The sequence below is a fragment of the Strongylocentrotus purpuratus genome, unplaced genomic scaffold (genome assembly GCF_000002235.5).
Source record: "Strongylocentrotus purpuratus isolate Spur 01 unplaced genomic scaffold, Spur_5.0 spur5_scaffold_6, whole genome shotgun sequence".
Taxonomy (NCBI): domain Eukaryota; kingdom Metazoa; phylum Echinodermata; class Echinoidea; order Camarodonta; family Strongylocentrotidae; genus Strongylocentrotus; species Strongylocentrotus purpuratus.
Window position 1 is genome coordinate 25,775,936 of NW_022145612.1, and position 12,742 is coordinate 25,788,677.

Genomic DNA, 12,742 nt, shown 5'->3' on the forward strand with positions numbered 1-12,742 from the left:
ACAGCCTGGGTGTTATCCCTATGTTATATTATATGAATTGAGCCCCTTTTGGCTCTCAACAGATGATATACTGTACTCACCACTCCTTGCTGTCATATGGTAATTGTAAGCTTCATGTGATATAAATGTTATTTTTAATTAATTCTGTTTCTCTCTCATCAGAATTCTCTTGAAGAAGCCAGTCATCATATCAGGAGAGGGCATCTTGTCCATCTAGCTCCCATTCATCCTCCAGGCAAGGTACAGGGTGTGATAAGTTATCTTGGATCAACTCAGGGGCTATCCCTTACCAAGGTCAGTAGTGAAGGCAGTCAGCTGGAAAATGTGTCCTTACTTGAGGTCAGGGATGGTCTGGTCTATCAAGAGTTAGTCTACATCGACCAGACCAGGGTCTGGTGTCCAGTCCTCTTGATAGTAAATCCATCAATTATTGATTGATTAATTTGTTGATTTGATCCAGGCAAGATTAAGGATGTGACACAGTGTCTTGGATCAACTCAAGGGATATCCCTTACCAAGCTTATTCAAGAAGGCAGTCAGATGGAAAACCTGTCCATGCTTTACAAACATTTTAGGTCAGGGATGGGTTGGTCTATACAGGGTAGTCTCCATCCAGCAGACCAGGGTCTTATACGAAAAAAAAACCCCATAATAATACTGATTGATTATAGATTTATATTATATGGTTTGGTTTAATGGTTTAATGGTTCGATGACTTTTAATAAAGCAGGTATTACTTGAAGATATCCCACCAGGTGTACCAATGGCTTTAAGTCCCATCTGACAACCTTGATAATGTGGATTAATACCTTACCAAGTGGCAGTAGCAAAAGTCTAGCATATATCTAACTGATTTTGAACCCTGAACCCCCTGGATACAAACCAGTGCTCAACTACCGAGCCACTATTTTTTTTAATTGTTACAAATCTATATTATTTGAATAGTATTAGCCACAAATTACTGTCATTTCCATCTTGTCTGTGTTTTTAGGGTAACATGAAATGATCATGGTATACTACATACTGTGAAGGCTACACGTATGTACCGGACACATTGTAAAAGATGTAGGGATGAGGTGTTGCTACTCATGTTATTGATGAATTAGTTACCTGGGATATTTTCTCTATTTCTCTAGCTTTTTTCCACTCTGTTTTTCTTTGCCTTTATTCCTCCACAGCTTTGCCATTTTCCCATCATTCTCTGTAATAATATGTCATTACTTGCTGTATGCCTCTATCAATCCAACACAAAATCTTCTCTTTATATAAGCTGTGGGGTGTGTCGTGACATGCATTATTTCTTTTCATGTTTTTTTCTGATCTTGGATTAAGCAATAGAAAGAATGATAATGTCTAGGTGTGCCTAGACAGGATAAAAGGAGAGAAGAATAGCCTTGAAGCTATTTGCCTAATGAAGTGTGCTTCGTGGTGAGAACGTATAAAAAGAAACAAGAATCAAGATCCTGACAGGCGAGTTTACACTTTTTGCAGGTGCAGACTCCTCATTCATTGCTGTGAAGAGGAAGAGATATTCGTGTATACACTGTAGGTACCGAAGTTTCCTTCCCTTCCTGGCATGCTTTACTATACAGTATCTTTGGCTTGTTTTAAGTCAGTTCTCTCCTCTCCTCTTCGTAGAAGGACATATATATCATGAATTATTGAAATCCCTTACATGGACAGGTCAAGCGATTGCAGTAGAATTGATTGGGATGACATCACTAGATGGCGCAGTATTAGGAATAAGGCTTAGAGGTAGAGGGAGAGGTGCTCTGTTTATGAGTCATCATTTTCTCAGGTACATGTAAATGTAGGATATAGTTCCTGCTTCCCTTATCTGAAATAGTGGATCTCTGTGATGAGAGAATCTTATTACAATTCCTAGTTCTGTCGATTATGTGAATGTCGAAAGTTAAAAGAGAAATTCAATCCATTTTATTTTAGTACCAAGTTATAGTTGTTTCATGCAGAGGCTGCACATTATTCCTGTAATTCAGTCCAAACAATATAGCAAAACTCTAAATTTGATACTGTGTAAAGGTTCACATTAAACCTCTAGAAAATATTTGTGTTCAATGTTAACGCCATAATCTTGTAAGTACACAATGATGATACAAGCTACATGCATGTAAGTCCAAAGTACATGTTTGTGCTTTGGCAAAAAATGTATTTTATTTGTAAGGATATATTCTTTTAATTAATCGTTTTAAGACTTCACAGTATCTGGGATTTTCACCAGAAAGAAAATAAGAGAAAGAGGGTGAAAAAATGGTACGAATGAAAGCTTTACAAAAAAAGGGAGATTGTGGTAGATGCACCGACAGAATCTATTTTAGGGACATCAAATTCTCACTCTTTGTAGATGTAATAGTCTAGAGTAATTTGAACTGAACAACACTGCTTCAGATCAGTGCTTGTTTCAGTATGTAGCCGGACAGCGTGGCTCTCTGTGGGATTTTTGAGAAGAATTCCAGCAATTAGTGGTCTGAATTCTGGTTTGAAATCAATCCCTCGCGAAAAGAGATTTTTTTTTTCTTCCAATGATGGAAGGTCAATATCCTCTGCGTTTTTTGTGTAATATCTTTTTTCAAGTCTGGATAGAAAAGTATTTTGAAGTCCTGAGCCTTCGATTTGCCTCTTTATCATTTTTGTAACACTGGAGGTTGCATTAGTTCACTAAATTCATCTGGAGCCAGAGGGTGTTAACTCTTCCTCTTGTCACTGAAAGGTTGTATTAATTCATTACATTTATCAGGAGCCAGAAGGAGTTAATGCTCCTCTGGCTCCAAAACAGACACAACAGAACTACCTTTGACTATGAACTAAAATCAGAAACACTTATTATTTTCTTCTCTGTTTCATTTCTTTAATTACATTACATTAGACCTCTAAGTTCTATATCGCATGGAAAATGTTCTCAGCATTCATTTTTCTACTCCTGTTATAAACCTAAATATAAACCTAAATATAAACCATGATAGAAGTTCTAAGCCTAGTGTAATTGAAAAGATTATAGGTGGAGCTGTTTACATATAATTTCCAATATCTTTCACCAACCTTCTTAACTTAACCATCTTACTCCTGTTGCTCATTACATGTAAGTAGGCCTGTCTGTTCCTCTTCATCCCACGATGTCACTGTCTTTCTCAATGAGCTATAAATCTGAGATGGGGATCTTCTGGGGGTATAGCCCAGCACTCATCACTGAATGAGGGGGGCATGGAGGAATTGGGTTGGCCCTGGCTAAACAGAGCATCTTTCATCTCTTCTACAGAAGGAACTGAAATTGGAGAATCCTCCCCCCTCCAGAACTTTACGAGAAAGCCAGGTTTATTATTCCAGACCTACTCCCTTCAATTTCTCTGCTTTCTTCTAGTAGAGGGTGTATCCAAGCTAGTCTAGCATTGCAGACTGTGAACTTGAATGTGTGTTCTTGCAAATCTTGTGCTCCCGAGTCTCGACTTTGACTTTCATCTAATCATGAAAGAGATTCTACTCATGAATGACTTTTATATAAATATTTCTCTTTCTTAAACCCGCTTTTCTGTGTTCTATTTGCCTGTACATTACCGGTATGTTTCAAGTTTAACGGAACTTTATTGTTTTTGTCATATCTATTTTTGCTTTATCTTGAAATTAATTTAAGCTGTGCAATATATAATGCAGTGTATATTCTACAAAAATAATGTGTAATCACACTTGCAAACTATGTTGATGATTTCACGCGAAGATCAGGATCTCTTTCTTGTATATATACTTTTGATGACATCCTTTATTATCAAAGTTAGTGTGTAGCCTTTCTTTAGCATGTAATAACATAAGAGAAGCAGAGTGATTGGAATATTTTTTCCCCCACATACCTAGGCATACAGCCTATTATCATAATGAGAGCATCTCAAGTCCATCTTCTCAGACTAGCTTTGAGGAACGGAGCAAGGCACGCTTAGCACTACCCCCTCTTTATAGAAATCGTGGGAACAGGATGAATGGGAGAGGGGCCAAGAAGTGATGAACTTGGAATTACCCTTGTAATGGAAGAACCTGTCCCCACTCACCCATTTTTAGTCCACTTTAGCCAAGGAAGAGTACCGGTAAAAGTCAAGCCAATGCTTGAAGTTAGGCAAAAGCTCTTGTATCTGAATTAATGCGTAATGTGTTGGATTCTGGAAGACCTTTGGTAGCCAGTAGAATTAAGGTGATAATTAATGGTGAGAGGTACTGTCCTTTGAAAGACTGAGGATACTGATGGGTTCCATTCGCTCTTCTGTAGCAATGTAAGTAGAACCATCATCTTTCAATACGCTGGCTGTCATGTACAGTTCAAGGGGATCTTCTGCAGTGTATGACTGATACACCCGTAGGCCAAATGTTACATGATTGATCGTGGCACGAGGTTAAAATGTGCGGAAGTCAAGCAACCACAGTAGATTGCTTTTTTTTCTTCCATTCAGATTCACTATGTTGTAAAAACTGAGTACCATCTTGTATTGCAGCAACACATGTAGGCCTGTGTCTGCTCTTGTATCTTGGGATAATTTTTCAATTCATTGCCTGTACAATAATAATAAATAAAAATAATAATACTAATAATAATAATAATAAAGCTGTGCTTATGAAGCACTTACCGCCGAAGTCTCTAAGCTCTACAATGTGTTTGTCTGAATTCAATAATATATTTGTGAATTAACTCATGTGAAGTCATTTCATGCATTCATTTATATCCATCCAAATGTTCTAGCTGAGATTTAAATCAATAATACAGGCCGAAAAACAGCATCAAATTTGCCAGACAAATATTTTGTATGCAGGCCATGCACGTTGCATCTCAAAGAATGTTCGTCGAGTATGTGTAGACTCGCCTTGCGATAGAGGTTTATTGGTTTGTCATTGATGGTTTTGCAATCAGATGTGTCATCACATTAATCAACCAAGAATGTCAATAGCTTCTTAGATGCTGGATCATTGAGTCTAGTCTCAGGAGGGTATGAGCAAGAGAGAGACAGAGAGACAGAGAGACAGAGAAAGGAAGAGAGAGAGAAGGGAAGGGGTTGGGCTTCGTAGGATGTAGAAACAAACAAGACTTTGGCCTCATCTTCCAACCGTGCATAATTTAATGTGAATATTGGTTTAAGCCCCTGGTCTTGGTCATATAATTTGTGCATATGAATAAAATAGTTATAGTAATTATGTTTTATGGTGCATTTTCCACATCCATGTTGTAATGCACTTTACATTTACAGAGTAAGAGAGCCGTTTGAAGACATCATTAACAATTTGTGATGGCCACATGAGAGAAAAATAATAGATAATACATATATAGAGAAAAAGATATAAGCTTTGGAGGATATAAAACACACCTCATGACATACTGTGGAAATTATAAAAAGCCATTAATCTCTCCACTAGGGCAAGCGGATATACAATTACCATGTACATATACAGGTACACCTATAATTCTGTTCACTTTGCAGGCAACAAGAGATTTATAATGGAAATCAAATAGTAGTTCTGAATGATTTGTACTGGTTTGAAATATTACGTTCAAGCAAGCTGAAAGAAGAAATAAGGACGAGATGATGAGTAAGATATATGCTTTCTGTCATGAACTGATCATGGGTTAGCTAGAAGACGAAACTAGAGAAGGAACATTGGATGACACAATTGGGAAAGTGAGCCATTGTTTAGCTAGTCATAGTTACCATGGCGAGTATGATTGACAGGATAACATATTTCGTATAGTAATCCAACATGTCTGATGATAGATTAGGAGGTGATGGTTAGCGATATCATGAATGTTTCTTGTAAGATTAGGTAGAAGAGGAATGTCCTGGAAGATGGGAAGAAAGAAGTAGAAGATGAAGAGGAGAAGGAGAAGGAGGAGAAGAAGAAGGAGGAGGAGAAGGAGAAGGAGGAGGAGGAGGCGAATAACAAAAAGAAGAACAAGAAGAACAAGAAGAAGAAGTAGTAGTAGAATAAATAATATGGAGAAATAAAGAAGAGGAGAAATAAAGAAGAGGAGGAAGAAAAAAAGAGGAAGATGCTAAGAGAAGGAATAGGTTTGAAAGGAAAAGATATTCATGAGAGAGTGAAAAATAAATGCAAAACAAGGAAAGGCATCCATATGATGTGGTTGTGAAGATTAAACATCTTGTCATGAATACACATGTATTCTGGTTAATCGTCTTACAGCGTGCTCTGAAAGAAGTGTACCAATATAAATTAGGGCATTGCTATCTTTTACAACTAAATCCACCTTCCTTTATCTGTGTGCTATTCCTGATGTTTACTTATCCTACCCACTATTTGTACAATAAGGTCAAGCTGTCTGATAATGAATACATTTACAAGGGTACAACTGTACGATTCCAAGACAGTTCCCACACAAGTAGCTTTGTCATAGGCCCACGCTGTATTTGATAGTAGACATAAATGATACCCTCCCGTGCCCTTTTATTATTAGCCCAGAGGTTTATTAGGGAACTAGGGTTCAGTATTTAATGTAATATCCTTGTCTGTGATGAGCCCATCAAAATTACATAGAGAATGCGATCAGTAGTGCTGAACAGCCAAGCTACTGTATGTGAAAGTCGATGTGCCAGCAGAGTAATTATGGAGTAATGAAAACTTGTTATGAAGTTGCCTAATCGATCTAGGCCCTGTGTATTATGTCTTACTTAGAAAGGGTAATGATGTTTTGGGGCAAGCCTTGATGTGTTTTTATTAGCAATCATGTTGTTGGGTAATGTCTTTCAGTATGTATAATCCTGCAATCATACAGTGGAAATGGTTAACAGAATAATTAAGAAATATATTAAGAAAAGAGATCGTCAGTCACACAAACTGCTTTCTAGATTCAAGTACTCTTCATAATTTGACCGAGATAGCTTCTCCATTTCTTGTTTATCAATTTCTCGTATTTTCTTGTCATTGTTGGCAATTACCACAAAGTATAATGTTCTTTACCATTCATGGGATATACAATTGTGAGGCTAATATGAAACCATCCTTCAAGTCAAGTGAAATAACCTTTGGTTTTCACTGGCAGGTGAGCAAAAGCTCTGTTTGTTGAGCTCTTTATCCAGCCTATAAGACTTGTTCAGTTCCGGCGCCTAGACTATTTATCTACCTGGTAGTGGTCCTGGCCTGGGCTGTTATTTATCTTGTAAGGTCAAGCAGTGTCTAACAACGCTCATTATGGCTAGATTATTACTGCATGAAACTTGCGTTAAATAACAGCATAGCATATCTCTTGCACACACCTCACGCTGGCTGTCAGAGCAAGGACGAATAAAACCAGGGGCGTTATTGAAGAGGTGTGACCGGCTTGTGAAAGACCCAGGAACAACAAAGGACTTGGGATCTGGTAATGTTATAAGGATGTCGCATGTATACTCCTCACAGCCGACCGACAGAGAAAGGTGGACAAAAAGAGAATGGGAGAGAGGGGTGAAGAGAAAGAGAAAATGGAGAGAGAGAGAGAGAGAGCGTGTGTGTGTGTTGGAGGGGGTGAGGTACATGGGAAAAGGGATGAAGAGAAGGAAGAGAATAGAAAGGAGAGAAAAGAAGGTACAATAACCAGAAGCCGGTATTTAAGGTTAAAAAAAAATGTCACAACATACCAATGTGGACTCCATATCTGTTTACACCTTGTGAGAAGTGATCTCATGAAATGTTGTGTACTTTTTACCTGAGAAGCCCCTTTTTAAAAGAAATCAAGGTAGTAGTACTGTGTAAATAGACATACATGCTGTAAACATAACATGAAAGGTTTGAAACACCCCCCTCCAAAAACAAGCCCTACCATAATACATAAAGAGGCAGAACATGCCAACGCTGACTCCATGTCTGTTTACACCTTTTGAGGAGTGATCCCATGAAACGTTGTGTACTTTTCACTTGATATGCCTCTTGAAAGAAAGCAAGGTACATGTGTGAACTGTGAATAGACATATACATGCTGTAAACATAACATGAAAGATTTGGTCTTATAAAGGTCACAATAACATGGGCAGTGATATGTTCTGTTTGCTTTGCAATGTGCACCTTACCAAAAACAAACTGTCAAGATACTACATGTTATCTTGCTCTGAGTATGTGTATGAATGTACTATATTTGGCCTCAAATAACATCATTCCAGAATTGTGCATTTACTTGCAGTGTAGGTCTATATTTCTAATGCTTGTGTGTGTGTGATTTCCAAATAAAACTTGACCCAACCTTTTCTTACATTGAGAACCCCTGAAGGTCAATAATCCTTCTCAACAAAAATATGCTCTGCTAAAGTAGAGAAGCTTCTTTTTTCTTCTTCATTTTAAAAGCAGAGGACTTAAACTTGATACACCAATATCCATTGCTGAACCTTGCGAGGAGATCATCTCGGCAACATTCTCTTAGATGAAATTAGAGCTTGGAAAATATACAATTTGATCCGTCTCTTTATTTGAGAGTGAATGTTAAGTGTGGGTGAGTGATTGCTGTCATATACACAGGCCATAGCTATGTCCAGGATTCTTCCCTCGGCATCTACTCGTCCATGTTGAGCATCACAAGGGGATTGAAAGTGTTGGTCCAGATTGGAGATTGAAAATGAGTTTTAATACCAAACTTGGAAATCAAAAATGAAAAGCCTGTAAAAAAGAGAAAGAACAATGAAATATGAGTAAAAGAGTCAGTCTCAAACTACCTATCTTGTTGTTCACATACTTATTGTAGGCGTATTTGCCCTTACTTATTTTTCTAGATTGGCTCTATCCACAGGTTTGTGGTAATATTGGATTATCTGTGATCTGTTTGCTTCACATTGAAAAGAATAGCTGGATTTATTAAATAAAAGAAGTCCAAATCGATTATCTTGATCATTAGAACAATTACAGGCTCATAAAATTCAATAGGTTTATACCAGAAAGCAATTTGGAAAGGAAGGTAACTGATCATAGATTTTTTTTTTTTAATGGGGGGGGGGGGGGGAATTGAGTTTGGATTATATTGTTCAGATCAGAAAATCATTCATCGCAATCAAACTAATCATATCAACAACTTTCGATACCTCCTACAGCTAATACCACAATGTACTATAAGCTCTCTATAGTATTCTTTCTCCTGTATGGCTTGACAGACATGGCATGGCAGGAGCACAGTTTTCAAGAACTGCGCACGTGAGGCTAGCTGGCAGGCCGCCTGTCCTGACATTCCCAACACAAATTTCATTAGAAATAACCAGGTGATGATGGAAAAGGTACAAGTGCATACTATACTGCTTTCGCTTTAGATTACCACACATTTATCCGTGATGCCAGTATAGTGTTAGGTTTGAAGCTGTGATTTAGCACAAACTGTGCAGTCACTTTAATGCTCTTGCCACAATTTTCCTAAATGAACATTCATTCTGTTTTTAAAAAAACACTTTATTATTTGCTGTTCATGGCTATTTCATATCTTTTCTCTGTCCACTTTTTCTTTTTCTCTCTATGAAAAAGAAAAAGGCATATTTGTATAGCGATCTAAAATCTTGAAAAGGAAGTTGTGAATATTCCCTGCTCAGGGGTCCTCATTTATGGTCAACTTCTTTTTGTGTTTTAATTTTTACGTCCTCTTGTCCATCACTTTCTATTTACTAGAAAGTACCTCATTTTACAGAAATTTTATCAATACCAGCAATGGACTCATTTACACTACAGTCCAAATACCATAGTTTTTAAAACTAAAATCACAATGTTATGATGGAAGTTGCTTAGGAACTATAGCAACATGTTTGGACTTAAATGTAAACAGCCCCTTTTATTATACCATTGTACTTCAAGCTTGGGGATGGTCCACCATGTCCCTCCTACATCTCATTTTTAAAACGCTTTATAAAAGGACAGTTTACGGAGACTGAAGAAGTTAAATCCCTCCCAGTAGAGATTCAAAACCCTCTGTCCATACCATCTTCCTTTGTCTTCCAGTCCCTTTAACAATGTTTTCCTGCCTGGAGGGGTGTGTTTCCTGCTCGCATTAGAACATTTCCCTCCTGGTAGGAAGTTGGAAATCGTGGTATGAACTAGGTGAGCCAATTCCCGGCTACCTTTGTGTATTCTTTTGTGGCTTTGGAAACATTTGGGAATCAATTTTTTACTTTAGGATTGTTTGGGGGTTTGTTTCATGGATCCTAGGAAGATGCATACATTATGGTGCCCTGTAGCTTCCTAGGGGTACAACAAGGTGTCAGCATAAACACCCCCATAAACCTCTGTTCCAGTTAGCACTCAATATGTATTTAGGCCAACAGTGCTTTGACTTGTTGTGGCAATTTAAAGCTAGGCCAAAAATATTACCTCTTCAGAGTATTTCTGTCAATAGATACCATTTAAGAGGCGTTTCGATTTGTAATGTTGTCATCAAACACTCCTACTCACTTCTTAACAAAGATGAAGATTTTTTTACTCTCAAAATATTGCCCTTTTTATACAAAAGATTGGGAGGATAATTATATCAATTTGCCCTTGGGTAGACATCACTTCATTGTGATTTAGCATTGGTGACTCGTGAACCATTTCCAATTCATGGGCACAATACAAATAAAGCAATTACCCGTTTTTCAAAAAGATAGCCCCATTAAGTTATCTCTTCTCTGTCACTACATTTGTATTTCAAACCAGCCTTCGGATAACTTCACATCTTTTATTCTATTTCATATGCATAGCAGATAAAAGATTCTTAAAGGTTATATGCAATCCTGTTAAAGTTTATTGGATTGAAGTCTACAAGAAGAATGATGATGTGAGTTGCTTTATACTCTCGGGCTAGCAGAAGATTGAGACAATTGCATCTCTGAACAAGGAAGGAACCTAGCTATATAGACAAGTGACTTAAAAAACACTAAGTAATACAGCATCGTTGATCTGCTTACTGTTTTTTCTTTATCCAATTACATTCCATGAACACTGCCATGTTACAGTTATTTGTAGATTCTTCTTGCTGATTGCTTGTGCACAACCTCTTTGTTTCAATGTGCATTTCAGAGGAGAAGAGCTGCTAACCCAAGTCAGCAAGCAAAAGTGCATCCGTGGAAATAGGCTCTCCGCAAAAGGGCAGTGTCAATAAATACAATCTGCTTGAACCATCACCTTTAAAAAATTGTTTTGGTTCTGTACTATTGTAGTGGTTGAACAGAAAAATCCAGTTCATCGTTTAAATGGGTAAATTTTCCTTCTACAGTGATATAATTACAAATTGAGATCTTCCTGCTAAAAATGCCGATGTGGAGGAAGTTCATAAATTATTCTACTTTGGTTCTTTGTGCCGTCAAGGTTAGATTTTGAAAAGCCAGGTACTTGCCACTTGGACTTGATTCTTGGATGAAATTATACCCTTATTGCTGTACTGGAAAACTATCATTCATTAGGTAAGTTTTCATTAATGTTTTTCATATTTTATTTGTAAATGGAATGAAATTGTTGAGATGGAGACTAAATGAGTCCTATTTGCCATTTGCTGTTTGGCATGTGCGAAGATTTTAAAAACTTGAAGAAGAGAAGCTACATGCAGATGATTGTTGGCTTTGTCTTCAAGATGAAGTCATCTGTTATCACTTATTCAAAGTGAGATTTCATGAAGAAGGTTGGTCCTTCGACATGTATTACATGTACATTGAACCTACGATCTCAACGTCGTCATACATAGCTTTCTTATCTTTTCACCTTCTTCAAAATCCATGAATTTCCAAACAATTTTTTAGAAATCCTCTAAACATATTTTTTCTCTCTCAAAGTCACAAGGTTCAATCAAATTTACCTACTTTCATCTTCCAAATCCTTGACAGGATTGAATAGCTTTAGAGCAAGGATACAATAGTATAAGAAAACAAAATGGCTTCTCTTTCCCCTCTATGCACAGCCATAGAGCAACAAGGTTCTCTTTTATCCTGACTGTTATTCTTTCTTCTTATATCAGATTTAGCTCTTTTTTTCTTTCACTTTTTTCTCCTGAGTAAGTTTTAGTCAAAATATTGGATGTGACAGGCTCTCTTTGCCTGTAGGTATGAAGATTGAAATTGTGAAGTCAGCTGTGATAATGGTCAATTGGATTGGGTTATATCAAGATTATAAAACAGAGATGTCAGATGATGAAAATTATTTAAACTACAATACTAGAACCTGTTGGAAGAGTGTCAGTTTGACTATAATTATCATGGCACATCAAAGAATATGCACAGTTTTAGTGGACAGTATTGACCCAGTCTCTACAATATCTATAGAAATTGATTTTTTGTTTGTTGTTGTTTCCATTTGAATTGAATTGGATCTTTACTCCGATAGTTCTCCATTATACATCACCTTTTTGTGTTTTCATTTGCACTGACAAATATGGATCACCCTTTATATGTACACTTACAATCTATAACAATATAATCTTACACCTATTAACATTTTTTGACCTCTTTAATTTTTGTTCTTCTCAAGCATACATGCATAATACACAGCATGAAACATGCCTTTAATATTTGCAAGTCTTTTGTTGCTTAGAGAGAGAGAGAGAGAGAGAGAGAGAGAGAGAGAAAGAGCTAGAAGGCCTATGACTGATGGCCATTACTTCTAGGTTATGTACACAAATTACCTATTATTCTATTGAAGCAGAACTTCCAATCTGCAACATGTAGCGTGGGCTAGCTCACCACAGTATACTGTTCATTCCGCAGCCATGAGAAAATCGTTGCAGAAATGAGTCATACTCGGGACAAAAGTATCTCATATTGGAATCAGA

General features: G+C 37.1%; 1 protein-coding gene across 4 annotated transcripts in view; it reads left to right on the forward strand.

The window, feature by feature from the left end:
• LOC579742 (neuronal cell adhesion molecule) overlaps positions 1-12,742 on the forward strand; it is a 164,958-nt gene that overhangs the window by 45,522 nt on the left and 106,694 nt on the right. For all 4 annotated transcript variants that reach the window (XM_030972696.1, XM_030972701.1, XM_030972700.1 and 1 more), the window contains exons 3-4: positions 163-294; positions 11,290-11,384. The gene's annotated coding sequence lies outside the window, so the exon portion shown is untranslated. The remainder of the gene's footprint in view (positions 1-162; positions 295-11,289; positions 11,385-12,742) is intronic.